Here is a 27,890-nt window from a genome sequence, read left to right on the forward strand (position 1 = left end):
TTTGACTTAGTCTGGTGTAATTATGCTTGTTATATTTGTTCCAGTAATGCATATGTTTCGGGTTATTTGCCCCATCTTGCACTATTACTATCTATTAAGTGTGTGCCACCATTTTCCACAGTACTGTGCAGAGACTATTCATCCATCCACGTGCAGGACTATAGTGTGGGCAGAGCTAGTGGATTGCATGCTCTGGGCCCTACATAAACTGTTTGGCGCTAGTAAGGGTGGAGAGGGTGATCTTCTTGTCACTCCTCCCTAGACTATAACTCATCTTGGAGATTCTTTCACTTACTATTGCCTGGGGGCATGTGTTTGTAACTCATTTGAAATAGTTATTTTAAAGATACACTACCACCCCTAAGATGATACTAAGGAATCCCTCCTTCTAACCTTTCCCAGTCTGTAATACAACTTCTTTAACCTACTTTAAAAAACGGCAAATTGCTTGTAAATAGGAGTTCGATCACAAGCAGAACGTGGACGTAAAAATGAAAATCACCTCCAATGTTACCTGAATCAGTTATAAGGGGGTATTTTATGAAAGTGTGTGGGGGGGGGGGGGGGCCCGTGTGCTACCTTGCTGAGATTCATAGTTACATGCAAAACAGGGGGGGGGGGGGTGGTACTGTACAATCATCACTACTATCACATTTTATTATTATTATTATAATTTTATTTATAAGGCGCCACAAGTGTTTTGCAGCGCCGTACAAAGGAACAATACAGGGAAACAAAGCTTGGCATAACATTGAATAAATAACAAAAATACAGTACAAATAAAGAGCGCCACAGATCAATACACATTACAGCTTGGATATAATTTTATATATTGTTCTGACCCTCATTACACGTATGGAGTGTGTAGCTATTCAGACAGCTTAACCAAGCCCATCTTCTCTTAATGCACAATGAAACTTCTGGAACTTTAAACTTTTATTGATACAGACTGAAAGGATTGTCCATATAATGGAGCTGTAATTATCCAGGGTACATCAGTGTACATGTATAAGAGGTCATGGGTACACACATATATATGTATTTGTTGTTGTAATTGTGTGTTGTTGTGGTAATAAGATATAAGCCTGTAGGGGAAGCAGACCTGTAGTAACACAGCTTCTCAGCATCTCATCCTAGATTAACTGAAGCAGTAAGTAAAATGGAGGATATCACCCTTTGACCTGTTACTTGGCAAAAGGCAGCTAGGCATGGGCAAATGAACATAGATCTACAGTACATAGAATAAAGTAGACTTAAGCATTAGAGTAATCACATAAATCACTGACAAGATAATATGATCTCTAATAATGCTGTGGATACAGATATCTGTAGATATCGCTATTAAACTATCACTATTAAACTTATGCAACACATAAGAAAACAGGAAAAACGAATCACTGCAATACATGCATAACAATTACAGAAGATCCCGATGAGACATAAGAAGGACAGGGTGAGATTTAATAGGATGAGATATTCAGAAAGTGAGAGATTTTGGAAGAAATCTCCAGTTTTTTTAAAGCGGCAATCATTTACACTGCAAAACCAGTTTGATTTTGCAGTGTAAATGATTGCCGCTTTAAAAAAACTGGAGATTTCTTCCAAAATCTCTCACTTTCTGAATATCTCATCCTATTAAATCTCACCCACAGTCTCTGTAATTGGTCTGATAAATGTCTTAGCAGTTCCATCTTTAACTACTTTGACTCCTACTTTTCAGATCTTTCCATCTCATTGGGAAAGTCATTACGACTGACCTGCTTGTCTTTAAGTAGTACAAGGTATTTTTCTTGCAAGTTAGTGCAATTTGATTGCATTTACAATGATTCTGCAGAGTAGTCAGGTACTCACACTTCCAACGATTCCAAAAGGTATTGGCAAGACACTGCACCTGTTTCCATTGCCGTTTGTACAAGTATTTATCAGCAAAGTTTCCAGATGGAATGGAAGTCATGCCATATTTTTGTTTAAGGAGTGTGGCTGAAGTCAAGATAACTGGCATCTCTGGATCGGTAGAAATTGGTACAAGAGGTCTTGCGTTGATGATAGCTGAAACTTCCGCTAATATAATCTTTGCTATTTCTGCTGATAGCACAGCTCCACACAGTTCAAATCTCGGAATAGTGTGTTGCAGTTGTGGTGCTAACTTAGCTTTGCCTAGAATGAATCCAACCTGACAAATTCCCATTGGATCTGTTACCTTTAGGTAAGCAACTGCAGCTATGGCCTTTGTTGAAGCATCTGAGAAGATACAAATTTCCTTGCGTTTGACTGCAATAAGTGATACAGTAGTGTAGGAATGAGGAACTTGGTTTTGTTCTATAAAATGTAACGAGTCCTTCACATTTCCCATTCCTGTTTACTTTCTAAAGCTAGTGGTGCATCCCAGTCTTGTGAATCTCCAGATATCTTCCTCAACAACAATTTGCCATGTATTGTTACGGGAGCTACAAACCCATGTGGATCATAGAGACTGTTGACAGGATACCTCTTTGGGTATATGGTCTTTCTTCTGTTGACACTTGGAATGTAAAGATGTCTGTCTTTATGTCCCAACTTATTCATAGACTGCACTGAATTGGAGGGGTATCAACACCTAGATCCAAGTTCTTTAAGTCATTTGCATAATCTTCTGAGTTGAATACTTTAAGGTGCTGTTCAAAACTATTTTTTGAAGTCTCAAATTAGCGACTCTCAACATTGCTTGAGCTCTTTTAAGTAGATGTGTAGCTTCATCTCCGGTAGGCAGGGATTTAAGACCATCATCCACATAAAAGTCTCTCTCAATTCCATTTCTCCCTCTTGAGCTGTTCTCCTAAGTCCATAGGTAGCCACTGCAGGTGAAGGACTATTGTCAAAAACATGCACTTTAATTCGATTTTCAATAATTTCATCATGTACATTGTTATTGCGGTACCACAGAAAACTTAAGTAGTTTCTATTATCTTCTCTGACAACAAAACAGTAAAATATCTGCTGTTATAGCAACATGTTCTTTGCAGAAGCAGATTAACACTCCCAGGAGGTTGTTTGTAAGATCTGGTCCAGAGAGGAGAACATTGTTCAATTAAGTACCTCGAAATGTAGCGCTTGAGTCGAATACCACTCTTATCTAACCTGGCTTTCGTGGATGGTACACTCTGAAGATTGGTAGATACCAACATTCTTCACCTTTTGAGGAGTGGAGGAGCTTGTTCTGCTTGGCTGTTGTCAAATATGTTTTTCATAAAGGCTACAAAATGTTCTTACAATTCTGAATTATTTTCCAAGTTACGCTTCAGTGAGTTGAATCTTGCGAGAACGTGTTCCTTATTGTTGGGAAGGCGACATCTAGATGAGCGAAATGGGAGTGGTGCAACCCAACTATTTGATTCATCATTGAAGAATTCTGTATCCATCATTTTTAGAAATTCCTCGTCTTCAATTAAAAGTGCATATTTATAGTCATCCTTTGTTGTCTGGAATACTGTATCACCAAGGCCTTCACCACCCCCTTTGCATGCAGTGAGCTCTCTGTCAGTATGATTCCCTTGACCATACCTTCAAACAGTCCCGATTCCAGCGGGACAGTCCCGATTATCAGGGCCTGTCCCGCTGTCCCTCCCGCGGCCGGCAGAGTCCCGTGGTGAGGGGGGGCTGTTGGGAGTCCCCCCTGTCGGCTGCTAAGCAGCGGGGAATTCCCGCAGCCAGGGGGCTGGGAGCATGGCTAGAGGCTCACAGAGCCTCTGGGTCATGCCCCCATAGCGGCAAAATGAGGGCATGGCCTCGCGGGAGAGCCACGATTATAGGCCACGCCCCCGGAATTAGGCCACGCTCCCAAAATTTTCGGCACACCTACGGCGCGCAGCAGCTACGTCCCGCCTCGGGGAGTCAGAAGTTGGGAGGTATGCCTTGACCTTGTTGAGCTTTTCTGGTGAAACTCTCTTGTATAAAGAAGTGCTTAGGGCATGGTTCAAATAGAGATACACGACCATTTTTAAGCACATTCGTTTTAGAGACATTGATGTTGTCTGGTCTGCGCACCTTGATACAAACATCACCCATTATCACCCATCCTAAGTCGAGTCTTTGTGCACAGGGTGCATTATTAGGGCCATTGTGATGTTGACGGATTTTGTGTACCCTCAGTATATCTCTGCCAAGCAGAAGAATATGTGCAGAATCATCCAATGGTGGGATTTAATCAGCACTACCTCTCAAGTGTGGGTGATGACATACAACGTCAGGCGTAGGGATCTCACTCCTGTCATTTGGCAGTTGATTACACTCAGTCAGTGTAGGAAGTGGACGTTTTAGGCTTCCACCCACAGATTCTATTATGTATCCATTTGTGGTTCTTCTTAATGCATCTTTTGTCCCAGCACATGTGCTTAGTGTGTATGGAGTAGGATTCTCACTTATGTTGAATAGGTCAAAGAACTCTGACTAAGGTTAGGATCGATTGCTTTGATCATCCAAAATGGCATACATTCTGATGGATGTTTCTGCATGTCCTTTGAGGTACACTTTGACCAGGCATATTTTTGAACAGGATTGATTGCTATTGCCTTCTTTGAACACCTCGGTACATGAAGATGTGACTAAAGTTTCCATGTTTTGTACCTTCTTCTCCTCGCCGTTCTTTGACACAGGGCTGAGAGTATTGGTAGAATTTGGGTTAGGGGTGTCTGGGTGTAAAGCTGTTACATGTTTATCACTGTTACACTCCGAACATTTAATTGCAGCTGTACAGTCTCTAGAGAGGTGATTTGTAGAAGAGCAGCATCGGAAACAGATCCCAAAGTCTCTAAGTAAGATCTTTCTCTAGGTACGACATTTCTTAAGAGGGTGTGGTTTCTTGTGTAGAGGGCATTGTCTATCTGGATCCTCTATTTTTCTGCCTACTGTGCAAGGAGAAGTCGCAAGTGTGTTCACCTCTGTCTTGTGTACTGAGATAGGTGTCCTGGAGTTATCGTACGTTTTTGTAGTTCTTTCACCTTTTGGATAACCTGGACTGGCAGCAGTTTGAGATTTAAAGGCAAAACTTGGGTCATTTTTTGTCTTTGCTAAACTTTTGAAATTTGAAAAGACAGAGAAGGGAGGAAAAGCCACTTCATTTTCTTCCTTGTACCTTGAGCCTTTGTAAGTCCATTTTTCTTGTATGCTATATGGAAGTTTCTCAACAATCGGTTTCACCCCTTGAGCAGTATCTAAATAGCTTAGTCCTGGTAAAAAAAATGGATCAGTTTTAACTGACTCTAATTCTAGCAACAGGTCTCCTAATTCTTGCAATTTCTGGTTATCTGTGTTGGAAATTTTGGGAAAGTTTATAGCTTTGTTAAGAAGAGCTTCTACAATGACTGCTGGGTTTCCATAACATTCTTCAAGTCTTTCCCATACCAGTTTTAGGGTGCGTACACACGGTGCAATATGGTCGCTGAGCAATTTTGGCTAACTATCTCTAAGCGATTGATTGGGAACGGGGTATGGGGAAGTGGGTCATGCACAAGCAAATATAGAAATCCAAAGTATAATAATAACCTTATCGGTTCTGCAGATGGGTCACTCGTGTGGAGTTGCTCTCCTTAGAGTCTTTAGAGTGAAGAGTTTAGAATAGACAGGCACTCTCATTTTTTTTTTTTTTTTTTTTTTGGGGGGGAGGGGTCACTCTTGTTAAAAAAAAAATATATAACTTTTATTGGTTTAACTAAAATTTCTGGGTGAAGGCCACAGAGATCAGGGTATATGTTATAATATCTTTATAGTTTGGGTTGCATGTACTGAATTTGGAATCCACAGGGTTCTATTAACAGTCACTGGGGCAGTTGTATTAAGCCTTAACAAGAGATAAATGCAAGTGTGATGAGGAGAGATAAACATCCAGCCAATCAGCTCCTTACTGACTTTTTTCAAACACAGCCTGTAAAATGGCAGTTGGCAGGTGATTGGCTGGACGGTTATACCTCCTTATCACCCTCGCATTTATCTCTTGTTAAGGCTTAATACATCTGCCCCATAGTCTGATAGGATATATTGCATCCGTGTGATTTATTATTATCATTTTGGTAAAATCACACACCTGACAGTCTCGTATATCCAATTCATTTGATATTTCGCAGACCTCTTATCTCTGGTCCTGCCACAGATGATAATACAAAAACAGTGTTATCTTTTATGTTCCAGTGTTTGTGTGATTACTGTTGTATGTGTCCTTATATCTGGGACCTTCACCCAGACATTTTAATTAATTAAACCAATAAAAGTTAGATTTTAGTAAAAGAGTTCCCCCCGAAAAACAAGAGTGCCTGTCTTTCCTAAGGTGCGTACACACAGGGGCGATTTTGTGCAAAATCTCAGTAAATATGGTCGCTGAGCGACCATATTGCCCGCAATGGGAGTGTGCACTGGCGATATATCGCCGGGTGCGTGCTCCCGTTTTTGCCCCTGTGGTGATCGCTGGTCGCAGGAACATGCTCCTGCGACCAGCTGATTACCACTGCCGGGCTCCCCCCGGCAGTTTCTTTTTCATCAGCGACCATCTCTGGTCGCTGATGAACAGGAGAAACTGAGCAATATATTGCTCAGCCATATATTGCTCAGCCATATATGGCTGAGCAATATATCTCCCCCGTGTGTACACAGCATTAGTCCTGTTGAGGGATTATTCACATTGTCTGACCTGAGTGTTTTCACGTATTCTGAAGACATGCTCCCTAGCCATTTTGCTAGAAGATCTAGTTCTTTACTTGCAGTGATGTTCAGGCCATTGACTAAGTTTTTAAAGCTGGCCCTCCACTATCTGTAGTTCTCTGGACCTTCATCAAACTTCACAAGCCCTGTGCTAACTAACTCACTGCGAACCATGAATTTAACAAATTCTGACATTTCTGATTTAACAGACTGTGTATGATGTGGTGTATATAGGATGTTGTGATTCAATGTATCACTGCTCAATCTGTCTGGTAGGTGGGGCGAATCTCTGTTGATCAGGTATTTGTAATCCATAGGTAGGTTTTTGTTCTTGAATGGAAAATGGCATACCGTTTTGCTGATTTTTACTTGGTAAGTGATCCTGATGAGGTGCATTTGCTTGTGAAAGGCTATCTTCTTACTGTTCTGACCCTCATTACACGTATGGAGTGTGTAACTATTGAGACAGCTTAACCAAGCCCATCTTCTCTTAATGCACAATGAAACTTCTGGAACTTTAAACTTTTATTGATACAGACTGAAATGATTGTCCATATAATGTAGCTCTAATTATCCAGGGTACATCAATGTACATGTACAAGAGGTCATGGATACACAAATATATATGTATTTGTTGTTGTAATTGTGTGTTGTTGTGGTAAGAAGATATAAGCCTGTAGGGGAAGCAGACCTGTAGTAACACAGCTTCTCAGCATCTCATCCTAGATTAACTGATGCAGTAAGTAAAATGGAGGATATCACCCTTTGACCTGTCACATGGCAAAAGGCAGTTAGGCATGGGCAAATGAATATAGATCTACAGTACATAAAATAAAGTAGACTTAAGCGGTAAAGAAGGGGGGAGGTAGCAGCGCTAAAATAAAGCGAATAAAAGTTTTTTAGCAGCTGCTGGGAAGCTACTCTTGCCAAGCGCCCCCCTAGATCCCTTCCCTATTTTGGGTGGGCTCACCAATTTTTTCAGACTTAAGCAGTAGAATGCAGAACATCACCTAATCACATAAATCACTGACAAGATAATATGATCTATAATAATTCTGTGGATACAGTGTGTGTGTATATATATATATATATATATATATTTATTTATTTAAAAAAACTTTCTATATTTAATTAACAGGTTGCTAGTACATATTTAGCCAAATGTTGAGTTCACCTCTGTTGGTCCCTAACACCCTAGGGTTCATTTCTGGAGCGCAGGGTACCCCGAGACCAGCCAAGCCAAAACATACCCAGGGCATCACATAAATAAAATATAGCAGTGTATGTTACAAAGTGTAAGGTATCATAGATGGGGTGTTCTAAAAGTAAAAAAAATACATAAGTTAAAAAACATACAAAGAAAAACATGAATCTGTGTTGTAAGTATCAATGCCCTGACGTAGTCCAGTTCTTGAGACCCTGCCCCAAACATTCACCCGAGATTCATAGTAGTGAGCATGCACCCTGATGGTTACTGCCAGGGGACTCAGATCAGAATTGCATGGAAATCCATGCTTTTCCAGTAGAAGTTGCTGTGCAGTAACAGCAGTGTGACTGGCGCTGGTGGGCTTATCGGTAGTTGTGTACGGAGTCTCCGGTGTCAGGAACGGCATCACAATTCCACTGACAGCAACCAAATTCCATGGGACATTTAAAGCAGCCCCACGGTTGCTCAGTTCATAAAATAGTGTGGCCGATGGGCCATCGATGGTGCAACTTTTTGTGAACTGCTATGTATAAGAGCTGCAGCTGGTGGTCGTTTCGGTAGATGGTATAAATTAGCAGCAGCAATAGCTAGGACCGCCGAGAAGAGGGGGGGGGGGCAGGTACTAATTACCCGGGCCCGGGCTTGCTGGAGGGGCCCGGCGGGGGCCCTGTCATAACCCCCCTCCCGGGCAGCACACACCTACAGCATCTTCTGTGCTGACAGCAGGCTCAGTATGAGCGTCTCACTAACAGCGTAGGTGTGTGCTGCTGAGGGAGGGGGGAGGCGCCAAAAACACTCCCCCTATGACTTTAAAGTGTTTTTTCACCCCCCTAAACATTTTGGGGGTGTGGCCTAATCGCGGGAGGCCACATCCCCCAAAATTTTACCTGGGCCCGGCATACCTCTCGGCTGCCCTGGCAATAGCATCAATTTAAAGTATATTCTACGTCATAAGCCAGAACCGCTACTGAGTCAGGTCCCATCTGCTTTACACTGCAGCAACAGGCCCCAGTCTTGAAGTATGCAGTCCAGTGTTGCTGATAATTGTGTGTTCAAAGACCAGATTGGGCTGTAGACAGCAAGCCTAACATTAACATTTCTAACCTGAGGATATCTAGCTGATGTAGAACTATGGCTTTCCATTACAATGATATCCAGCAAGCAGACCGTAAGGTCAGAGTAAGCAACAAGATGGAGCATTTCTGTCCCCTCTGTAGTATACCTTGCAATGCATCACTGTCATAGGTGCCGATTTATTTTTTTGCTGGTGGGTGCTCAAGCCAAAAACATAGGGGAGTAGCTTCAAGGGGAAGGGGCATGTGGCCACAAAATAATACCAGTATGCAGCATAGTTGTCTCCAATATTCAAATTACGGCAACATTGTTCCCCTTTTTACACATAACTTGTGGACGTGCAGCTGTTTCTCTATAATAACCGTACATACTCCCATGCACAGGAATGCCGGGAAGATGCTTCTGTCAGCTCTGTTAACGGCGCTGGGCAGCATCTTTTATGCTGCAGCCGCCGGGTCACTAAAAAGCGGACGGAATACACTCTTCCCGGCATACTGTTTGCCAGGCGGCAGGGCTGACGATGCGGGTGCTGCAGCTGCAAATTAGCAAGTTAATATGGCGGCCCAGCAGCGCGACTCGGGCCCGTGGGTGCTCATCAATTTCCGTGGGTGCTCGGGCCCTTAAGCACCCACAGAATCGGCATCTATGTCATATTCACAATTGTTATATAAATGCTAAAGGTTCCTTTGTCTTGTGGTTTTGTGTCTTATATATCTGCTGGTGAATGTAACAAGGATGGAGTTGGTGTTCATGCTGAGCTTGACATTACATCACCTTATATAACATTAAGCACACATTTGTAAGTACGCTGAGCTTTCAAGGAGCATCTTAGTAGCTGTGATCCTGTTACTGGTAATCACCAGACTTCTTGTAAATAAATCCTTTTAAAAGCCTGCTAAGAACCTGCAATCTTTGTAAAGTTTTCAGGCAGCAGCCAGTCTGAGATTTTCTCAGCGTTAAGTATACTCATGTGAGGGGACAATTGCCTCGTTATGCTGGCGAGTGCGTTAATGCAGCTAATTTTAAACAGAAGATCGATTGTTCAGTGATATTAAAGTAGCATTTTAACATCTGTAAGTTTACCACTTGTCACATTAAAATGTGGGATATATAAAGATTTTCACACTTATACCAAGTAATATAATAATGATAATAAAAATCTCAATAAACCACCCACATTATATAAAACTAAAAGCCTTACCATATGTATCCACCCACATAGCTGAACTACCTGTAAAGAACAAATAAAGCAGAAATGTGAAACCTTTTTCTACTCGCAGCACAATGAGCGAGACGCTTACCCTGGAAAGACATGCCATCCTGTTCTATGGAGAGATCTTATTATTACAGTGTGCTTCATTCACATTGTGGGGCTGATTGTGAGATGGTCGCACGTCTGTCACTCCAGGGTAATGGCCCTTCCCCGGTGTACAGCCATGCTACTGAATGTGCAGGGACCGAGAGGCCCACTATAAGCCTGATGTTGGCACATATTATAATCATAGGCGTGCGCAGACCATTTTCTTAGGGGGTGCACCATTGGAGGGGTGTGTCTATCCCCGCCTACTGGGCGTGTCCATCACCGTCTATTGGTCATCAATGCAAACTAAACAGAAGGTGACTTATTTAAGTATATGCACTTCAGAGTGAATCATTCCCCCCCACACATACACAAGAAACAGGGATAGTGCAAGCCGAAGGGATAGTGCTCATTGCTAGAGGGATCTACATGCTCATTTCTAGGGAGTTACATGCTTATTTCTAAAGAGGGGGGGTTACATGCTAGTTGCCAGGGGGAGTTATATGCTTGTTGGCAGGGGAGGGGGGGTTGCGTGCTTGTTGGCAAGGGGAGTTGCATGATCATTGCCAAGGGGTCTTATATGCTCATTGCCAAGGGGACTTGCATCCTTGTTGCCAGGATGGGGAGGACGATGACCAACCCTAACCCTGCATACCTACAATATGAATCAATGCTGCAAGAGTACGGTATTAATACTCCTCTCTCCTTTAGTATTTGGATTTCCTGCAGTAGCTCATCTACCTATCACCTCTCCCATAGCCTGCTCCCCATAGCCATCCTGTCAGCTGCTCTGTTTCCCGGGCGGGTACTAAGTGAGCAGCCCCGGAACAGCCACCGCCATGCACCGCCTTATCACGTCAGGCGGCGGAGTCTGTAGCTCGGGCACTTACAGCAGGCAGACATAGGAGATTCTGGAAAGAAAAGTGGTATGTGTGTACTAAGCGCTGGATAATTAAATGCAGCTGGTCTCTTGTAGTGGGTTTACGCCTAAAACCCAGATGCAATATACAAACAAGAGAAAGAAAACAAGTGACCAGCGCTATGACAGATATTCAATGAAGTATATCTTTCCTGAAGTGAATTTTCTGCAAAGACCAATCTTCCTGATGTCAGTTGGTAATTAACTTACAATAGCATCCAACTCACGCGTGCCCGTAACAGTTTCTTTGTATCACTTTCATATGAACGGGAAAGTCGACATGCAGTAACAAAACGACATGGAGTTGACTTACATCAGGATTCAGTCTCGCATGCACATCAAGGTATCTTTGTCTCAGTTAGATCACCGCGGACACCCAGGAAAGGTAACAAGGTTTATTCACAGGTTCAGGGATCCACAGCATACAGAGACACAGAGACAAAAACGGAATAAATCCCAATGAGGACAGTGCAGGTGGATGGATCGTCGGCGGCGGCTTCCTCCGTGCGGTGCGGTTAGCTGCAGACAAACCGTGTCGGAGGTCCAAGGGTAGTGGATGACGCCGTGCTGACCGATTCCACTATTCCTGCCGAATGGGATGAGCGGAGTGAGCGGCTGGCTGGATCAACGCGTTTCGGATAATAAACGATATCCTTTTTCAAGATCTGCCGCCATGTTCACAGGGGGCTATTTTTATAGCACACCTGTGTTGGTCACGTGGTTCTTATTCAGCCATTTGTTTGGAACCTATTAGCCGGACACAGGTTCCAAACAATTGGCTGAATAAGAACCACGTGACCAACACAGGTGTGCTATAAAAATAGCCCCCTGTGAACATGGCGGCAGATCTTGAAAAAGGATATCGTTTATTATCCGAAACGCGTTGATCCAGCCAGCCGCTCACTCCGCTCATCCCATTCGGCAGGAATAGTGGAATCGGTCAGCACGGCGTCATCCACTACCCTTGGACCTCCGACACGGTTTGTCTGCAGCTAACCGCACCGCACGGAGGAAGCCGCCGCCGACGATCCATCCACCTGCACTGTCCTCATTGGGATTTATTCCGTTTTTGTCTCTGTGTCTCTGTATGCTGTGGATCCCTGAACCTGTGAATAAACCTTGTTACCTTTCCTGGGTGTCCGCGGTGATCTAACTGAGACAAAGATACCTTGATGTGCATGCGAGACTGAATCCTGATGTAAGTCAACTCCATGTCGTTTTGTTACTGCATGTCGACTTTCCCGTTCATATGAAAGTGATACAAAGAAACTGTTACGGGCACGCGTGAGTTGGATGCTATTGTAAGTTAATTACCAACTGACATCAGGAAGATTGGTCTTTGCAGAAAATTCACTTCAGGAAAGATATACTTCATTGAATATCTGTCATAGCGCTGGTCACTTGTTTTCTTTCTCTTGTTTAGACATAGGAGATTACCAGCAGCGGGCGTACTGTCTGAGGCGCTGCCTTCCAGTTCTACTTATACCCTCCAGCTGCTCACACTAGCCTGCACCTCTTCCCGCCAATGAGGGAAAAATGACTGATAGCTGCTGTACATGCGGGGCTTCTTGTGCCCTCTCCCTGGCACCACTGCATGATGTTCCTTACCCTACACACAGCTCTGCTGCGGGATTGGGGTACATTTAGGGGGCTGCAGCCAGGGCTGCCAAGAGGAATCCTGGGTCCCAGAACTGTGCGAAGTTAGTGGCACTCCACTGGCTTTTTAATACATTTTAGTAACAAAAATGTGAATTCCGACGTTTTGGGGTCATAAAACCCCTTTATCAAGTTGTAAAGGGGTTCTATAACCCCGAAACTTCAGAATTTACATCTTTGCTACTAAAATGGATTGAAAAACCCGTGGATTGCCGCTGTCTGTTTTGCACCATCGCCTAGAAACCATCTATCTGGAGGGAACCTGCTGTTGAATTCCATGTGGAGAGTGCCAATCCCACAAGCGCACGTTCTCTATACATACATACATATATATATATATATGCATATATATATATATATATATATATATATATATATGTATATATATGTGTGTATATATATATATATATATATACATACATGCACACATGTCATTCATAGTATCTTATGTATTTAGCCAGGCAGAAATTTGTACTTACAGAACAGCCAGCATTTTTCCAGGGTCAGCTCGAGCACAGCACAGCCACCCTGCCTGAGCTCCTCCACTGCCGTGCCTGAGCTCCTGCATGTCCACATCTTACCCGCCCTAAGTGCAGCATAATTCCGGTCCCAGGCTGCTGCAGCTGCTGCAGACACAGACAGACTTGCGAGATGATGTCTGCAGCAGAGCTCCGCAGCGGTGGACAACTGCTGCCGGTCTGCCCTGCCGCTGCCATTGCAGACACAATGACACCTTACACAATACCCGGCGCACAGCCGCCCATGCTCCCGCCGCCGCTAGATAGACAGCTGATCGCTGCGCAAATAAAAAAAACTGTCGGTACCCGGACCCCGGTGACAGGCATTAGGAGGTGCCTGTGCACCCCTGGCACCCCCTGTGCGCACGCCTATGATTATAATCCCACCAGTCGCACCATCAAAGCTTGCTCTGTGGCAGGTGCAGTTTTGGGGCCTCATTCAGACTTGATAGCAGGACAAATTTATTCTCAAAATTGGCACTGCGGGGGGGGGGGGGGGGACAGAGAGAGTTACATTTGGGTGGGGTGTGTTCTTCAAACGGCAGTAACAATAAAGCAACCAGTATTTACCCTGCACAGAAATAAAATAACTCACCCAAAGCTATCTCTCTCTCTCTCTCTCTCTCTTTTTCTCTCTCTCTCTCTCTCTCTGCACATGGTTTTACCCATTTTAAAAACAAATGTCCAACTTTAAAAGCAAAGAAATAGCTCAATATTAAATATGCGAATTAAAAAAGTTTAATAATAAAACATGAGAACAATGCTACAATGGAAGTAGTTAATACAGTATATGGTAGAATAGTTAGAATATTTTATTTATTACATTTATATAGCGCACACATATTCCATGGCACTTTACAGAGAATATTTGAACATTCACATCAGTCCCAAGTGAAGCTTAGAATCTATATTCCCTGCCACATGTACACGAACACAGACATTCTAGGGTTAATTTTGTTGGGATCCAATTAACCTATCAGTATATCTTGAAGTGTGGGTGAAAACCGGAGAACCCGGTACCCGGAGGAAATACACACAAGCACAGCGGGAATATACAAACTCTGCACAATGAGGGCCATGGTGGGAATCAAACTCATGACCACAGTGGTTTGAAGCAGCAATGCTAACCATTACACCTTTTTTCTTTTATATAAATACCACTAGTAAGCCCGCTCAAAGCAAAAGCTTCGAAAGCTAGTCTTCGACCTTCTGTGTTTGTGCATGTGTGAAAAAAGTATGTAGTTTCACTCTCTGCCAGCTGATGGCAGTATTTTGGAGATTCATGGACACTAGGAATAAATAAATATATATATATATATATATATATATATATATATAATCATAATAGGAGGACAAACAATAATTTGAGTAAGAGTGGTACAGCCTTATGTAGGAGTCCAATACAATAACAGTCCAATATCAGCAATATACTTCAAATGGACAAGACAGTAAGTAGAAGAACAAAAGGCTAAAATGTCAGCTGAGTCCTGTACATGGAGTTTAATAGTGCTCTAATGCAACATAATCAGCTCAGTAATTAGATTACATTCACATTAAAAGCTTTTTAATAGTCTAGAGGTCTATTAATTAAAGTGAAAACCATGCAGGCATTGCAGTTTCTGCGTGATTGAAATAACATTATTCTCAATGGGGACTGCGGTCTGGCCCACTGTACCAAGCTTTCAAAAAAGGAAAATAGAGCAGCTCTGTGCTAAACATAACCTAGTAATTTAGGTATGTCTCACTAAAATTATTTTAGCAACAAGCCACTGACGTGTTTCATTAAGCCTTTAGCAAATATTTGAAATCATTATACTTCATGAGTATTTAACCATCCATCACAATACTTTACCTCATTGCAAATGGATAAGCGCCAAATCACCTGTAACAGAAATATATACAGGTAGCATAAAAAGACACTGTTTAACATTTCTACAATAATAGTTATACACAACTTCAAAGGTATTGTGATGCTAACAAAATAATTGAATGAATGTAGATGCATTTATAGAATTTCTAAACCACTAGAACACAAAATAATAATAACTCTAAATACAAATCTATAGAAAGCAATATTATACGATCTATTTTAATATAAATATACTATATAATTTAAACAAAATAAAATGATCAAATGAAAGAAAGATCTTGAGCAACACTACACAATTCCAAATCAACTGTCATACCCCGTTCTCACTGCAGCCAAATTCCCGGGTCTAGCACGTTGACTCGGGAATTTGCCTTTTAGCATGAGATTTTTGGCAGTGTGAACGGGTCACATACTCAGATCTCATACAGGGGTAAAACCCTTCTTTTCACCCGTGTCTGAGATCCGGGTATGCAGACACGGGTTGACCCGTTCACAATGCCAAAAAACCTGTGTTTAAAGGCAAATTCCCGGGTAGAACTTCTTCACCCGGGAATTTGCCTTGCAGTGAGAACGGGGGTCCAGCGCGGCAGTCCCTGGCATTTTAATGCCGGGTAAAAGCCGTGTCTTTCTCACTCGCAGTGAGAACATGGCATTAGAATTATATTTAATTAGCTGCGGGACTTAGCAAAGACTTTTTGCAGCTGGAATACTTGTCCGGACCTATTCAATTACACACTAAACCATGATGTACCTTTGTGGGCCAGTCTGGCACTGCATGTAGGACTGGTAATTTTACTCGTAGCACATGCAAGACTGGTCATTTCAGTTCCAGAACATGTAACTTAAGACTGGTTGTTTCACTCCTACCACATGTAGGACTGGTCATTCAGTTCCAGAACATGTAAGACTGACCCATGTCCATTTTAGTTTTTGCCTCTAAATTAATCTCATACTTTATGTGATGTTTAATCAAAAAATAAACGTAAAAAGTTATGATACTGAGCAGTAAGGCCACTGTAATAAGTAGGCATGTAAACATTTAGATGAGAGTATCACATCACAGAACTAGGGAATTGATTAATTAATTGTGGAGGTGTAGCACTATATTAGTACTTAACATTATTGGGTCGACCACTGAAGGTCAACTGGCCTAAGGTTGACACCTGGAAAAGGTCGACATGCCTAAGGTTGACAGGGTCAAAAGGTTGACACAAGCATTAGGTCAACATTGGGAAGTTTGATACTCACAATGTCCACATGAGTTTTTCACATTTTCTTCTCCCAAATGTCAACACCGTCAACATGGACACAGAAAAAGTGCGTCTCTACACTTGGCACACTATTCCATTCTCCCTCCATGTCCTAGTGCATGGTAAGGCACGAAATACCGCCTGTCAGCACATGTCGGCTCAAAAAAATGTGAAAAACCATGTCACCTTTTGGTGGTCTACCTTCCCAATGTGGACCTAATTCTTTTGACCTTAGGCATGTCAGTCTTTTTCAGGTGTATGTATGTCGACCTTAATAGTGTCAACCTAGCGACTGTATACCATCACATAATAATGGTTAACACTCTGGTGTCAACTTTATGAATGCTGGCATAGTGTTAACATACTGTACAGGCATAGTGTTTGCTCAATTCTAAACTACTTTATTATACAATAATACAAATCTTTACATTGATTCAACAGGAAGCTGAAGAAAATGAATATGGTTGATTCGTCATATTGTGCTATTCCCGCTAAAGGAATACTGACGTCTGATTGCTCTATCAGTCCCAGCAACAAATGCTCCTCTGACTGGCCTTGTCACCATAGTGCTAGATTCATCCGGGAAGAGAATGGACTGTCTTGCATTTTCATCATAGAGTTGGATCATCCTAGAAGAGAATAATTTGTCTGTACTTGTCACCATAGAGTTGGATTTGCCCTGAAAAATAATGGATTGCCCGACCTTGTCATCATAGAGTTGGATTTCACCTGGAAAAGAATGGACTGTCTAGCCTTGTCACCATAGAGTTGGATTTCACCTAGAAGGGAATGGACTGCCTAGTATTGTTACCATAGAGTTGGATTTATCGTGAATGGACTTATCGTGAATGGACTGCCTGGCCTTGTTACAATACAGTTGGATATATCTTTGAAGAGAAGGAACTAATGGGTTCTTCCGTGGAGGTAAGATTGTAGCATTATTCTCAGAGATATTATAGTCTAATTTGTAGCTTTATAATGTGAACACGTGCTCTCCATATCACCTTCCATCTTGCATTTAGCAAGGTGCACCCTGTGGTGACTATTTGGAGATTGGCCAAATCACTTACCTTTGCTATGATCCTCCTATATTCTGACAGTTTGTAGTCAGTAACTAAATAGGAACATAAAGATTCTATGCATGTGTTCAGCTGTGTGAATGATGAAATATTACTACTGTATGTACATAAATGTTTATCAAGATTTACATTTTTTTATTCACAAAAATTGTTATGTAAGAATAGCTAAGTAATATAAATAACTGGCCCTGTGTTTGTTTTAGGTCTCTTGAACTACCTGTTTTGTTCCTTCATCCCTCCTGTTGCTCCAGTATGATTCATCTCTATAATCTAGTGGGGGTGGGGAGACTCAATGGAAATTAGGAGCCTGAAATACTTGGAAGAAAAATGCAAGGCTGCAGAATTCATGAAGATTAAGGGGGAAATTTACTAAAGGAAATTTGTGAAAAATAGGTGTATTTGTATCCAGAAATACACTTATTTTTGACATTTACTATCCCGAAAATACGGCACTTCGTATTCGTATTGATAGCACATCAATACGACTATGAATTGACGTATTTTCGGGATAGTAAATGTCAAAAATAAGTGTATTTCTGGATACAAATACACCTATTTTTTTTACAAATTTCCTTTAGTAAATTTCCCCCTAAGTATCTTTAGATAAGGGTCTGAGGCAGAACGGTTTATTTGCGCACGGTGATTCTGATGCTTAGTCATTATTCAGGACTCAAATTAAGATTTCTTGCCAACCTTTAACTGCAGCCAACAAATTAATTAAATCGACCCTGGAAAATATATGTGGTAATTTTACATTTATACTGGGGAGTGGTATAATGATGTAAATTAAGGCAAATGTAGGGAATTCATTTATTACACATACATTTTATTCTTTAAAAGTCTAAAATAGTGATTTTACCTTGGCGTCAGACTGTGACGGGTTCTTGCTTGATAACTACAATATATTTAAGCTTAAAGAAAACAAATTGTTCAAACAAAGGATGACCTTGGGAATAATGGTTTGTCTGCTGCCTCATAGTACCGGGTTTGAATCCCACCAAGTACTAGTTGTGGGGAGTTTGTATGTTCTCTCTGTATTTAAGTTTTTTGAAGCTACAATCCATACTGGTAGGGTAATGGTTGTGTGTGTGTGTGTGTGTGTGTGGGCGCATATGAAGTAGGGAATATAGACTTATGTTTTTCTGCAGCAGGGTCTCCTGAATTACTAAAATCCCTCATCTAATAACTGTATTAAATCCCATTTATCAATGTCTCAAGTAGGTTTAATTGTTAGGCTTCTATGTTTGTATTGGGTACTGTTTGGGCTACAGTACTAACTTTGCTAACTTGGGTTATAATAAAATAGAACTTAATTTTAGCCCTGTTAAATTAAGGTGCCAGCGCCTGCAGCATTCATTGTGTCCTATAACATGTAATATAACATGTAATGCCACCTGGATTGCCACCATGCAAGAGGTCAGCCAAATGCAGACAATTTTTTTAAGGGGGCAGAAATATGCTTTGTTAGTGATTGCCCCTTTTAAAAAAAAACCTCCCAGATACCGGCGGCACCCCCTGAATCTCCCTGGCTGCAGAGTAATTTGTGACTTTGGGGGGGGGGGGGGGGGGGGGCTAAATGATACATATTTGCAGCATTTAGCCCCCTCCTCGAAGACCCACGAATTGGAGGAAACTTTAAAAGTAGGCAACCCTGCTTTAGCATCCGACTATGCAGAAAATATAGTGCCAACTTTGCAGCTCCCGTGGCCACTTGTGTCTCTGTAGACACTCAGGGAGTAAATGTTCCTCATGTAGTTGCAATGGAGTACACAGTTGCTGAGATCGCAATGGCTCCCGTGGGCATTTCTGTTATTTTCTGGGCAGTTCCTACTCTTGCACTGGGTGCATCCCAGCACACCCAGCTCTTAAAGCATACCTCCCTACTGTCCCGCTTTCTGCTGGAACGTCCCGGTTTTTGGTGATGTGATGTCCCTCCTTACTTGTATTGAAAGTTTGGGGGTATGCTTAAAGTACTATTTTTGCTGTATTCTATTTTAAGGTTTTTTTGCACATTGTTTATTTTAATTTTACATATACAAATAATATTAAAAAACTAACATAAAGATACCCGTAATGAAGGGAATTTTTTAGGGAATTGAAATAAAAGCTAATTTTTAATACTAAAACCCCTTTTCATTGGAATCCAATCACAGTATCTATAGAGTGCACCCAACAAGTCTCTAACCTTTTCTCTTTTCTTGTTTACATACGATGCATACTGAGACAGGTAGCACCACCCCCAACATATGAGGGGAGAATACAATAAGAACATAATTATATGAAACACCAATACCAGAGGTGCAAATATATATACATGAAGAAAGATATTGGTGCGGATCTAGTTATTTCCCCACTCCCCTCTCCCTTTTTCTAAACAAATTCTATTTTAAGGGTGCGTGGCCACGTATCCCATGATTTTGACACACCCCTGAGAAATGCCTGGGCACTCTCTACTGCCCTGTCTGTATCTCTCCCTATATATCCAGCCAGGTTGTTGATTCGTATCAGTTTTGCTAGTTAGCATTGTTTCCTTCACATAATCTAGTTTTTTTTTTTTATTAGTTGAAGTTGAGCAGTTGCTGCAGTTTTTGTTCTTTCTTCTCAGTGTGGTATTGTGGGAGAGTGTGCTACCTTATAGTGACTAAGAAACAAGGAAGTAGAAGTTGTGTTGTCCAGTGCCTGTAACCAACATATTACACAATGTTCTAGAGCGAAAACCTTATCAGCCACAATTGGAGCATTGTCAGTTTTTAAAACCTAACTATTGTCCTTTTTCTGTAGGATTTGTAAAATGATTGTTTGCATCCAGTTCATCTACCATGCCTCTGTGTTAATAATGTATTTTATGAAATTCAAATAACGTAAAAGTGATAAAACTGGCAGGGCTGCTATTACAAATGTTGATACCTCCTTCTATCTGATAAGCCGTGCCCCCATCATCCCGGGTATGGGTCATTAGGTTGAGAGTGTCTAGGTCGACAGTCAAAAGGTCGACCACTATTGGACATCAGTCAAAAGGTCAACACATGCAGTTGGTCAACATCGTCAAAAGGTTGAAATATGCAAAAGGCCGACATGGGAAAGGGTCTGTATTGACATGGTTACCATATAAGTGCACAGCGTCCCCTCAGTACGCTCAACATGCTTTGGGCACTACTATTATAATCTATCTCTATGCCCACTTCGATTGTAAGGTATGAACAAGTGTGTTTTTTTAAATCATGAAAAACTCATGTCGACTTTTTATGTTGACATTTGTCATGTGTTGATCTTTTGACTGTCGACCAATAATGGTCGACCTTTTGACTGTCAACCTAGGCACTGTCGACCTAATGACCAAATACCCATCATCCCATATCTCTTCCCAATATTTATAGGTTAGTGCAGCTGATAGAGAAAGCACTGTTCTGGTCACTGAGTTCTCTGTGGTGGAGAGTGTACAAAGCAGACCTCTAGTGGCTATTATTGAGCAGATATACAATCTGGTAGCTAGTACACAAAGAGGCCAACCTGATCTGTACGTAGTATCTATATAAAAACAACATTTTGGTGATCAGTGTCTCAAACTACTGATTAGAATATAAAGCAGCTATCCAATCTAATGGTGCCCATACACTTGTGCGATGGTATGCAATGTGATATCGTGCTGCGATTTCCCTTGAAGCTCCCCGTGAGATAAATCGCAACTCAAGTGATCTTTTGCATTCGATGTGCATACAATCATTCGATAAATCGCATTCCCCTTGCGACATGAAACCGGATGATGGAATGAAGGCCGGGCTATCTGGGGGTATATAAACTGACAGATTGCACATAGCGTTTCGAAAAATCGAATGTGTTAAAAACCACATGCGATCACACATGTGATGCGAGAAATATTGGGTGACATTTTATGGGATGCGGTAAAATCCGCATGTTTTTTATCGCACCTAATCGCACTTTTGAAAATCGCAAGATTGGGTCGTTTTTCACATATTTAATGAGATGCGATAAAAATGGCCCAAATAGGGCGACTAGGTGCGATTTGATGCGATTTCTTTAGTCCTGAAAATGTGCGATTTTCAGGTCTGAAAATCGCACATTTGCAGGAAATCGCAAATTAAATTAAAAAAAAACTGTGCAGGTCCCCCCGCCAAAGCATAACCAGCCCCGGGCTCATTGAGCCGGTGCTGGTGACATAAAATCACGGTCCCCGACAAATAGGGGTCCCCTTGATTTAATGAAACCAGCACCAGGCTCAAGGTCCAGCGCTGGTTCCCAAAATACTGGGGACAAAATGACTAGGGGTCCCCCGCATTTCAAGAACCAGCACCAGACCCAACCAGCCAGCAGGGTAATGCCACAGCCGGGGGACACTTATTTTATAAGGTCCCGCGGCCAAAGCATTTATCCCCCTGGCTGGTCAGTATGGGCAGGGGTCCTGGGGAAGTGGGGACCCCCCCAAAGAAGGGGTCCCCCCCCTCCAGGACTTACCAGCCCATGCTGAAAGTCCGGGGCTGTCCCCGATGCCCCTGGGTGGTGGGCATCGGGCTGATGAAAAGTCTAAAAAAAGAATAAAAACTATTGTCTTATACTGTAGAACTAGCTGTACTGTAGTCCCAGCAAGCCTACCCCGCATGCTGGGACTTGGAGAACCACAAGTCCCAGCATGCGGGGCATTAAAGGGCCCGCTGGCACTTGTAGTTCCACAGTACAAGAAATAGTTAAATAAAACACACACTGACACCCTGAAAAATAAACGTTTAATACATCCACAGCCCACACATACTGATACTTACCTACCTTGAGCCTGTGGGTCGGTCCCTGGTTCCGGGGCTGGTCCGGGGCTCCAGGGCTGAAGAGTCCGGTTCCGGGGCCTTGGTCCTGGTTCCGGGGCTGGTCCGGGGCTCCAGGGCTGAAGAGTCCGGTTCCGGGGCCTTCGTCCTGGTTCCGGGGCTGGTCCGGGGCTCCTGGGCTGAAGATTCCGGGGTCCTGGATCCATAGTAATCCTAAGGGGTACCTGAGGAAGGAAATCCTACTCACCTGGTCCCCAACGACGACACCGGCATCTTCAGCTCCAGACGCGCTGCTCCCGGCTGGTACCCGCTCATGGACTGGAGAGGCGCAGAGATGTTCATCTTCCGCGCCTCTCCTCAGACTGATTCTATTGGCCGCCTAGCGGCCAATCAGGAGCCGAGAAAGTCAAAGGGGCAGTTTGGAGCCCCGAAACGTTGAAGCAATAAAACCATTTTTGACACGTTTGTAAACCCTGTCGAGTGCCGCTGCTTGTTAGCTACCGTCTTCTATATATATATATATATATATATATACACAAGTCCTGGGATGGCACTACAAATCTGGTATAGCAGCATTATCCAAAAGTAATAAGCCGGTACCCGCCTAAGTTCAGAGCAGTGGAGTGCTGCACTTACATGCAGTGAGGGGAGGAGACGGCGGCACTCGAAAATAAAGAGACCAAGCAATCCGGTTTTAGTACCGACGTTTCAAAGCCGGGTGGCTTTTTTATCAAGGTGCTTAGAGAACCTAAATATATAAATATATATATATTGTTCCTTCTATAATCAGTATGGTCTGCCTGTGCCCCACCCGCACAGCATTGCAAAAAATACATACTTTAGAGTAAAAAAGTCACACAAATAGACACTTATCATTACTACTTATTCTTCTTGATCTTTCTGCTGCATTTGACACCGTCGATCACTCTCTTCTCTTACAAACACTACACTCCCTAGGTCTTAATGATACAGCCCTTTCCTGGTTCACATCTTACCTATCTGATCGCTCTTTCAGTGTTCGCTTCTCTAACTCTACTTCCTCTTCATTACCTCTGTCAGTCAGAGTTCCGCAAGGTTCAGTTTTAGGTTCTCTGCTTTTCTCAATCTATATCTCCTCTCTTGGCAAACTAATCAGCTCTTTCGGATTTCAGTATCACTTGTATGCTGATGAAACTCAAATCTATCCATCAACCCCAGATTTGTCACCAGTGGTTTTGGGTCGAGTCTCTGATTGTCTCTCTGCCATCTCATCTTGGATGTCTTGTCGCCAACTCAAACTCAATATTTCCAAAAAGGAATTACTTATATTCCCGCCAACTAAGAACGGTTACCATCCTGACATCTCCATCGCTGTTGACAACTCGATAATCTACCCTACCCCACAAGCTTGTTGCTTAGGGGTCATCCTTGACTCTGAACTGTCCTTTCTTCCCCACATTCAATCTGTCTCCAAATCATGTTACATGCGTCTAAAAAACATATCCAAAATACGACCCTATCTCACACAAGACACTACCAAATCTCTTATCCATGCACTCATTATATCCCGTATTGATTATTGCAATAGTCTCCTAACTGGTCTTCCCAAGAACAGACTCTAACCACTGCAATCAATTTTAAATGCTGCTGCTAGGATGATCTTCCTTGCAAGACGCTCAACGTCTGCTGATCCGCTCTGTCAGTCCCTCCATTTGTTGCTTGTATATTACCGTATTCAATATAAAACACTTCTACTTCCATATAAAGCTCCTACCTCCAAGTCTGTCTGTTGTTACCCAGTTTGTCTTATCACTGTCTACTATTGTAAAGCGCAACGGAATCTGCTGCGCTATATAAGAAACTGTAAATGAATAAATAAATTACTGAGTCAACATTGCATGACTAGGCTGTTTAATGCACAATGCGGCTAGATGTATGTGAACACATCTGTACATCTATTCCCCCCCCCCCACACACACACACACACACACACACCAGTTCTAATATTTTAGTCGTGACGTAAAACAAAAACAAAAAAAACCAGTAAAATTATGTAGTTTGAGATTCTGTGTGTTGTTTGATTTCCACAGCTCTTTCTTTTGAAAGTGTTTCTATTACTTTCCCTACTAGTGATGTGAGTCTTACTGTTCTGTAGTTTTTTTTTTTTTTTTTTCAAAACAATTTTATTGGTTTTGTCAACATTAATAAAGTGCAAACGTTAACATCATTGTCCTCTGGAATACATTCTTTTTGTCGGTATAACACAATTCAACCTTGGATACATTGCAATAGACATCAAGCGTCTTCATCAGTCTGTATATATGAACAAGTTGCATTACTGCGTTTTCCTGCGCCTTTAACCTGAGTATGTGGTTTGGTTATTACCAACTCAAATAGCTCTTTCATTCCATTTTCTGCTTATATTAACCACATAGTCAGTTGACATTTTACACTTAATATATAAAAAACATATATAATATTATAACATTTCTACCCCTAAAACTGCCCCCCTCCCTCCCTCCTCCCTCCCACCCTCCAGACTCGGTGTGTCTTAGCCTTCTGTTAGTGATCTAAGTAGGTACCAGGTAGTGCCTTCAAATATCTTCATGACCTGTAGTTGTACATCTTCCTCTAGTGATCTTATGTAAATTCCCCACTTGTTGTAAAATCTCTTTACACCCTCTTCCACCAATGGCAGAGCGGCCCTTCTATCAAAAAACAACAATTGTGTTAAGGCGACCTTGACTTCTTGCAAAAGGGGCTGCGACGGAGCTGTCCACTTCCGTAATATAACTTTTTTTGCCACCGTCACAGTTACCGTAAGAAATGGCAACAGCTCCGTTTTCCGCCCGTGTAAGTTCCACCCAGAAAAGTTGGCACATAGCATTGCCAGTGGATCTTTACATAGCTGCAGGTCACAAGTGGTGTTTATAAACATCATTACCCTATCCCAGAACCTTCTTATTTTCCCACACTCCCACATATGGTGGAAGAACGTAGCATTTGAGCCTTTGCACTTAAGGCAAATTCCCAATTCCCCTGGTATAAAATGCTTTCTCTGAGCCTGAGAGATATACGCTCTATGCATGGTTTTAATGTGTACCTCTTGTAGCATGGTGGACTGCAGTATTTTCAACGTTTTTTCCATATGTTTGTGGAGTGCTTCCATTGAAGATACCCCTGGGATATCCCCCTGCCATTTCGGGACCATAGCGGACCAAACTACTTCTGGTGAGGATGGAAGGATGTCAGCATATAGATACCTCAGTCTGTACGGTCCAGTGGAGCTCAGACTAAACACCTGTTGCAGAACATCCCGCCTCCCTGATACCAGCATGGGCCCTTTCTTTGCTTGTATGTAATGTCTCACTTGAAGGTACATAAAGAAATCTCTGTTAGGTAGGGAGAATTTGGTTGAGATCTCCTGAAAGGAGAGCATCTGGCCCCCTGGATCAAACACATCTTTGACTGCCATTATGCCTTGTTTCTTCCACCTATCGTACCCCACCTCGGTCATTCCAGGGGCGAAGCAAGGGTTTCCCCAAATAGTGTCGTATCTGGTGTTTTGGTGATCTCTTCCTAAACATTTGTTAATTCCTACCCATGCAGAAAATGTATCATTAAATAAAATATTTTTCCTGGCCTGCTGTGGTAATTTAGCCCGTGGAACGTGGAGCAACCCTGCCAGCGAATATGGACTCATCATATCCCCTTCTAAAGTTTTGTGAGTGTATGAATTTGTTCCCTGTAGCCAGTCTAGGATATATCGCATGAATATTGCTTGGTTAAAAGCCAGAATGTTGGGTATCCCCAATCCTCCGTCAGCTCTCTTAAGGTAAGTTTTTGGTCGGGAAATGCGTGGCTTTTTGCCCTGCCATAGAAAGCCGAAGAAGGCTTTATTTAGTTTCTGTGCATCTTTCTTTGGTAGTTGCACTGGGATCATTTGCATGCAGTATGATATCTTTGGGAAAGCTATTGACTGCAGTACAGTTGCTCTTCCCAATAATGACAATGGCAGAGACCTCCATACTTCTAGTAGCCTAAGGATTTCTGCGACTATAGGGGGGAAATTAACCTCATACAACCTCGAGATCTCCCCGGGCACCTGGATACCTAAATACTTAATTTTGTCAGTTGTTAGTCTAAAGGGGGAAACAGCCTGATCTGGGATTTCCTTAGCTTTTGGCCCTATTACCTGGAGAATTTCTGACTTATGATAGTTGATCTTATATCCTGCAAAGGACCCAAAGTCATCTATTATTTTCCTTATTGTCGGCAGTGATTCAGGGAGATTTGAGACGAACAGGAGCATGTCATCTGCAAATAAACTGACTTTTAACACCGTCTTTCCCACAGTTATGCCCCTATACATACAGTCAGAGCGGAGGGCCACCGCTAGCGGTTCCAAAGCCAGGGCAAACAAGAGTGGAGACATCGGGCACCCCTGTCTGGTTCCCCTCTGAATCAGAAACGGGGCCGACAGGTATCCATTACACGCTACTTGCGTGGTAGGCTGTGAATATAGGGATTTAGTGACATCAATGAAGCCCTGGGGAAACCCAAATCTCCCCAAGGTTTCCCATAGATGGTCCCAGGTGACCAGGTCAAACGCCTTCTCTGCATCTAATGAAAGTATAGCCTGGTCACCTGAGCCTCCCCCGCTCCCTATATGTTGAATTGCCGCCAGTAGTTTGCGTACATTAACCACGGAGTGACGCCCGTGAATAAAACCAGTCTGGTCATCTGATATAACCGTTGGCAATACATATTTTATCCTTTCTGATAATATTTTCATCAGCATTTTATAATCGGTATTCAATAGCGATATTGGTCTATATGAACCCGGGTCTTCCGGGTCTCTGCCCGGCTTTGGAAGCACCTTAATCACCGCAGAATTGAAATATAGAGGGAGCTGTTTGCCCTGAATTATGTCATTAAATACAGTCACTAAGGTTTCACTTATTCTAGGTTTAAGAATTCTATAAAACTCCCCCGAGTATCCATCCGGCCCTGGGGCCTTGAGTGGTTTAAGTTGAGAAATAGTTTGTGTTACTTCGTCTATAGTAATCGGCGCCATAATGCGTTCAGCCGCTGCACTTGATATCTGGGGGAGAGTCACAGAAGCCCAGAGTTGTTCTTTCTGTCTCTTATTTATGTCGCCTTGGGAATATAATTTAGCATAGAAGTCACTCAGGATTGTCAACATCTCTGTCCCCTTATGTGTTCTGCCCCCTCCTGGTTTTTGTAGAACTTTGATTAAGGCCGAGGGCCTAGAACCTCGCATTAAATTGGATAATAACCGTCCGTTTTTATTGCCATGCTTGTAAAACTGGAAATTAGTATTGTTAATGTTTCTCAGCGTTTGAGATTCCATTAAAGCGTCAAAGTGGGTCTTTGCCTGCAAGTATATGTGCTTGTGAGTCTGGGTGGGGGATGCCTTAAAAGCAGCGTATGCACTCGTCAACAAGTCCTGGGCTTTTATTATGTCCCCTGACCTTTCTTTACGATATTTGTTAACATATGAAATTATCTCTCCCCTCATCACCGCCTTGGCTGCCTGCCATGTAATTAGTGGGTCTGTGCTGTTATCTCCG

At 42.5% G+C, this 27,890-nt stretch overlaps 1 long non-coding RNA gene across 10 annotated transcripts in view; it reads left to right on the forward strand.

The window, feature by feature from the left end:
* The window catches only part of LOC146063545 (uncharacterized), a 760,354-nt gene that overhangs the window by 375,065 nt on the left and 357,399 nt on the right, over positions 1-27,890 (forward strand). For all 10 annotated transcript variants that reach the window (XR_014471608.1, XR_014471607.1, XR_014471609.1 and 7 more), the window contains one exon: positions 16,905-17,387. This is a non-coding gene — a long non-coding RNA (uncharacterized LOC146063545). The remainder of the gene's footprint in view (positions 1-16,904; positions 17,388-27,890) is intronic.

Source organism: Crinia signifera, chromosome 3 (assembly GCF_055691185.1).
Source record: "Crinia signifera chromosome 3, ASM5569118v1, whole genome shotgun sequence".
In the NCBI taxonomy this organism is placed as follows: Eukaryota; Metazoa; Chordata; class Amphibia; order Anura; family Myobatrachidae; genus Crinia; species Crinia signifera.